Here is a 6,794-nt window from a genome sequence, read left to right as displayed (position 1 = left end):
CTCTCTGGCTTCCTGGCTTTTAATCCCCTTTCTCCTGCTCTTCCTGCTTGCTACTTTGGGCATCCCTGAGTTGTCTCTCCTCACCTGTAATCTTGTGGCTGATTCAAATTAAGATATTAAAAAACAAACTCTTGCCTGCTCTTCACCTACCCAGTATTATTGACAACCATGCAGTAGCACAAACCACAAGTTTTGGCACCATTTTTCACTCTTTTTTTTCCTGATATTTCAAGTCATGGATGGTAAAATTTTCACTTATTTATTCATTTTCCCTTTTACATGGAATAGAGTGGTTATAAGACAGTAGCTGCCCAAAGAGGGACTGCATTTCCCAGTCTCTTGCATATAACAATGAATCTTGTGGCTCCATTTCATCTGTGGAAGTAAACACAAGTGACATATTGGTTTTCATAGGCAATGTGGTTAAGAAAATAATGTATCTTCTTCGCCTCTCTTTCTCATTGGGTGGATATCAATGTCTGAGTAAACTGAGATGCCATATGTTGTTGATGTTTGGAGGGCACCCATCAGCATGGCTCCCTGAATAATTGTGTGGAAGCACCTCTCACCAACATCACTGCCACACATCCAGTGACTAGAAAGAAACATTCACATTAGACTATTTGAAAAGCAAAATAAAACTTTGTTATAAGCCACTGCTATAGTGTATGCTAGTGTAACAATAATCCATACTTCATGTCTAACTGAACAAAAATTTCTTCAAAATGTATTTAAAATCTCGCCATCTCTCTCCACTTTTAATGCTACTATCATAGTACATACACCACATCAATTTTCACTTCAGCTATTAGCAAATTAACTGTCTCCTTGCTTTGACTCTTACCTACATATATCTTGTACTCACTCAGTAGCTAGAGGGATTCTTTTAAAACAGAAGTCAGTTCTTTTAAATGTTCTTCTTGAAAATTTTCATGTAGTACATGTGTTGTTGTTGTTGTTATGTGCCGTCGAGTCAGACCCGACTCATACTAGTACATGTAGGTTACCAAAATCTTACCACAGTTTAAAGGCCCTATGTGAACTGAGCCAAGACATACAAGAATATCATCATTTTCATGTCTACTCTGACCCTGCTTCTCCTCAAGGAATCCACACCAGCTGTCCCTTAAGTCTCAGTTCAAATCCCACATCATCAGAGAAAAGTTTACTGATAAAAATGGCACCCAACTCCTTTTATACAACATGCTATCTATCACTTTTACACTGCTTTATTTTCCTTACTCATAGTGTCCCTATGCATAAAAGAATGAAACTGCCTTGGCCTTTGCCATTTTCAAGACTGGTTGAAGATCAGATCACTGTGATCCATGGGTTTCAGGCCTGATTTTTGGACATAGCTTGATGTGTGTTTCTTCTTAGTCCATCTTAGTGTAGCAACTGTGCTGAAACCTCTTCAGCATCATAGTAACTGACAAAGCACCTAGGGTAGATATGTAGTGGCTGCACATGATGGATTAACTGGGGCTTATTATCATCTAATATATATACCCCACCACTTATCTGTCATTTTCTCATATTATGGTGGCTTCCCTGTTGTTGTGAGGCATATTCCAACAGAATGTGGAAATTATCAAACATTATTATCACATTCAAATAAAATTTTGCTGAAGATAATTCAAAAACATTTTCAGCAGTATATTGACAAGGAAATTATAGAAATACAAACTAGATTCGGAAGAGGACATGGAATAAGCAATATCATTACTGATGTCAGATGGATCTTAGCTGAAAGAAAATAATACCAGAAATATTGTTTACCTGTGCTCTATCAAAGGTATTTGACTATGTGGATTATAACAAATTATGGATAACATTATGAAAAATGGGAATTCCTGAACATTTAATTATGCTCATGAAGAAACTGTACATAGACCAAGAGACTGTTTTTCTAATGGAACAGGGGAATTCTGCATGGTTTAAAATCAGGAAGAGCATGTGTCTGGGTTGGATCCTTTCACCACACTTATTCAATCAGTTTGCTGAGCAAATAATCTAAGAAGTTGGACTATATGAAGAATAATACAACATCAGGATTGCAGGAAGACTCATCAACAACCTGTGATATACAGAGGATGCAATCTTGATTGCTAAAAATGAAGATGACTTGAAACATTTACTGATGAAGATCAAAGACCACAGTCTTCAGTATGGACTACACCTCAACATAAAGTAAACAAAAATCCAAACAACTGGACCAATAAACAACATCACGATGAATAGAGAAAAGATTGAAATTGTCAGGGATTTCATTTTACTTGAATCCAAAATCAACACACATGGAAGCACCAATTAAGAAATCAGACATCATATTGCACTGGGCAAATCTGCTGCAGAAGATCTCTGTAAAATGTTGAAGAGGAAAGATGTCAAAAGACTACAGTGCACCTAATCCAAGCTTTTGAGTTGTGGTGCTGGTGAAGAATGCTGAAGGTACCATGGACTGCTAAAAGAACTAACAGATCTGCCCTGGAAGAAATGCAGCCAAGATGTTTCTTGGAAGTGAGAATGGCCAGACTTCCACTCACCTACTTTGGTTATGTTGTCAGAGGGGACCATTCCCTGGAGAAGGATGTCATGCTTGGTAAGGTGGAGGGTCGATGAAAGAGGGGAAAGCCTTCGATGAGATGGATTGACAAGGTGGCTGTGAAAATGTGCTCAAGTATAGCCTGGATCAAGGAGCTGGCACAGGATTGGGAGTTGTTTCATTCTGCTGTGTATGGGGTCACTATGAATTGGAAGTGACTCGATGGCACCTAACAACAAACAACAACATTCCAAGCCATGGTATTTTCAGTCTCCTCATATGCATATGAAAGCTGCACAGTGAATAAGGAAGACCAAAGAAGAATTCATGCTTTCGAATTGTGGTGTTGGTGAAAAATACTGAAGATAATATGGACTGTAAGAAATAGGAACAAATCTGTCCTGGAAGAAGTGCAGTCAAAATGTTCCTTAGAAATGAGAATGGCCAGTCTTGGTCTCACTTACTTTGGTTATGTTTGCAGAAGGGTCTATTCCCTGGGGAAAGATATGCTTGGTAAAGTGGAGGGTCAGCAAAAAACGGGAAGGCCCTCCATGTGATGGATTGGCACCATGAGTGCAAGGATAGGCTTCAAGCATAATAAATAGGAATTGTGAGGACAGTGCAGGGTCAGGCAGTGTTTCATTCTGTTGTGCATAGGGTCACAATGAGTCAGAATCAACTTAATGGCACCTAACAACAAACAACAACAATGTATATACTAGGTTCCCTGGTAGTATAATGGGTAAGAGCTGAGCTGCTAACCATTAAGTTGGCAGTTTTGGTGGTTAATGTTACATTTCAACTTGGCTGGGCCTGGTTTTGAGTGTTTGGGCAGCTGGATGTAGTTATTCCCGATGGTGATATTGGTAATCAGCTCCATCATGGAATCTACTGGAGCAGCTGAGTAGCTGCCTTAGGGATGTGGTCTGCTTCCAGTATAAAAGAAGTTCTGAGAAAGGTCTCTAGCTTGTGGCATGCTTGAATCTTGCATGTAGCCAAGTCATCTTTCAGCAGCCTGCCATGTTGTCTTCCAATCTTGTGACTGTTGTTGTTGTTGTTATGTGTCAACGAGTTGGACCCGACTCTAGTGACCCTATGTAGATTGCCCCATCTTCCCTCCAAGGAGTGACTGGTGGGATTGAACCGCCAGCCTTCTGGTTAGCAGTCAAGTGCCTTAGCCGCTATGCTACCAGTGGCTTGCCATATGGTTTGTTAATGCTGGGATAATGCCTTTTTACTTGTTGAACTTGGGTTTCAGACTCAGCAGCCAGCAGCTGCCTGAGTGAAGAAAGCCTCCAGCTTCAGTGGGCCAGGGGCAAAATGCAGAGCTGAAACCCAAAATTGAGGCATTTTCACCTAGCCCCTAAAGCCTGGTGCTTTGAACTCAGACTTCCAGCCTCCAAAACTGTAAGAGAATAAATTCCTGTTTGTTTAAAACCACCCCCATTTGTGGTATTTTCTGTTAGAGCAGCATGAAGGAACCAAATCAGCAATTCACACCCACCAGCCTGTCCAGGGAAAAAAGATATGACAATCTGCAAAGTCACTGCTATCAAGTTGATTCTGACTCATAGTGACCCCCCTTAGGTTTCCAAGTCTATAAATCTTTAGGAAAGTAGACTGCCCCATCTTTCTTCTGTGGAGCATCTGGTAGGTTTAAAGCAGCAAACTTTTGGTTAGCAGGCAAATGCCTGAAACACTACACTGCCACAGCTCCTTTTCCAATATAGGAAATCCTATAAAACAGTTCTATTCTCCTATAAGGTTATTAGGAAGCTCTGGTAACATAGTGCCTAAGGCATTTCACTGCTAACCAGAAGGCTGGTGGTTCAAACCCACCAGCCACTCCTCAGAAGGAAAATTGGGTGATCTGCTTTTGTAGTGACACTGCCTCAGAAATGCAGAGGGGTTGTTATGAGTCGGATCTGACTCCATGGCAGTGAGTTGTGTTATAAGGTCGTTATGAGTTGTAATTAATTTGACAGCACACAACAACAATAAATATATCTTCTTGCTTATTTATTTTTTATCTTTCCCCTAATAAAATATGAAAAGAGTATATCCTGTGCTTTTTAAAAAATCTCCTAAAATACTACATGGTATTTTCTTTTACATTTTAACGCCTAAACCCAAGATCTAGTTACATGGTGGCCGTGTCAGGGAGAAAAGATGTTGGGATACACAACCATAATTTCTGCCTCCTTTGTTGAATAAATTAATTTATTGAATAAATGAGTGAGTGAAAGAAAGACTTAATAAAATACTAAAAATGTTGTGGGTAATACTTAAGTTAATTGAATTAAGATTGAATTAAACTAGTTGAATTAACTGCTTGAATTAATAGCACTGTTTCCTCCTAAGGCTTAGGAATATTTTTCTTCAAAGATTCTTTCTATATTTTCTTCTAATTATTAAATTTTCTAATATTTGTATCATCTTGATAGAAGTTTTACATAAAAACAGTTAATTTGATTTACATTTTTATTTAAGATACAAGGTTTCTAAATGAGTAAAACAAGAGATTAAAAAATAAAGATTTTAGAACCAAGATCATGTCTTCAACTTTTAATTTATTATTTGATAATATTTTTCTATATTATTTCAAAATACAATATGCATGGCCCCTTACAACAACATAGTTGTTGTTGTTGTTGTTAGGTACTGTCGAGTCAACCCCAACTCCTAGTAACTCTATGTACAATTGGACAAAACACTGCCCAGCCTTGCACCATTCTCTCAATCTTTAAAACACACACATACACAATTTCCTGAGAAGATAATAGGATCATTTGCAATTTAGACGTAATTTGGCTTGATGTCTATTTTGTAGGATATCATAAAAATCATTTATTGAAACTAAATATAATAAACAGATTATTGCAGCATAATTTAATACCTTAAATATATTTTCATAATAGCTTGTTTATTTCTCATTTAACTCTCAAATAAAGGTTCAAATGTAAAAAAAAATCTCAAATTTCACTAATACACATTTCTATTAATTTATCAAAGATTAAGACAAGTAATCTTTCTAAACTAAATCACACTTGAGAACACTGTAAATTATGACTTTATTTTTTATATTCACACCTTAAAAGAAGATATTACTCAAATATTAAAAGTCTGAATAGTTACTTAGGCAGGTATACACCTTTACTCTTTGTATTCTGAAACTATCTAGTTTCATCTATTTGAATCATTAAAGTAGCTCTAGGGTACATTAAAGCATTCAGCTGTGAACTAAAAGACCAGAAGTTTTAAGAGACTATATTTTGATGTGAGGATCTAGGTGAAATCTTATCCTCTCTGTAGGATGGACATGATTTTCCTCTACTTGGGTTTTAAGATTGGATCCTACTGTTAAGCACGATTAGCTATTAATAACTACAATCCTGTCAGTTTCTTTGATTCCACAGAATAGTCATTTTCTTAAAATGTACTTTTATGTTTTTAACCATTATTTCTATAGAAAAAATTCTTATAAGATTAAATTCCATGAAGTAAGTACCAATGCATGCAAGAAATACCTATAATAGAAAACATACAAGTAATATTCTGAAATACTCTCATATCTTTATAAACAAATAAGATAGATGTAGATGTGGGAAAAAATATGCATATTAATGTCTCAGTTGTGTTTTAAATAAGTCAAATGATTAATGTTACTTTATTATCAGTTTGAATCCTTTTAATTGCATCTTTTCTTGTAATCAGTAAAGTCCCTTTATCAGTATAAACCTTGCAATTTACCAAACATCTCTAATATTCCTTGTTTTCTCAGTAAGTTAAATCAAAGCAATCATTTGAGTTCATTAAGAATTGAAACAAAATAATTTATTTTGTCACTTAGCTGGAAATTACTTTTTTTTTTTTTCTTTTCTTTTTAATTTTTATTGTGATTTGGGTGAAAGTTTACAGAGCACATTCATGTTCCATACAGCAGTTCATACACATTTTTTTCATGACATTGACTGCAATTCTCCACAATGTAACAGCTCTCTTCCTACTTCTACCCATAGTTATATCTTCCCTGTGTCCTTCCCTCCCATGCACTCTGACCCCTGAGCTGTCTCCCTATGCAAACACTGGTCTTCTGTTCTCCCATGATTTATCGCTCTGAGTAGTGTATCTACCTAATGTAAATGTTCAGCCCATATGCCTGTTTATTATTTGGCTGGAAGCCACAGGAGTGAGTTCTATCAGACCAGTAAATCTGGTCTTTGTTTATGGTTTTGAGTTTTGCACCACA

The sequence above is a fragment of the Orycteropus afer genome, unplaced genomic scaffold, assembly GCF_000298275.1.
Source record: "Orycteropus afer afer isolate SDZICR_OR568_19922 unplaced genomic scaffold, OryAfe1.0 scaffold00022, whole genome shotgun sequence".
Lineage (NCBI taxonomy): Eukaryota > Metazoa > Chordata > Mammalia > Tubulidentata > Orycteropodidae > Orycteropus > Orycteropus afer.
Note: the sequence above shows the minus strand (reverse complement) of the source record.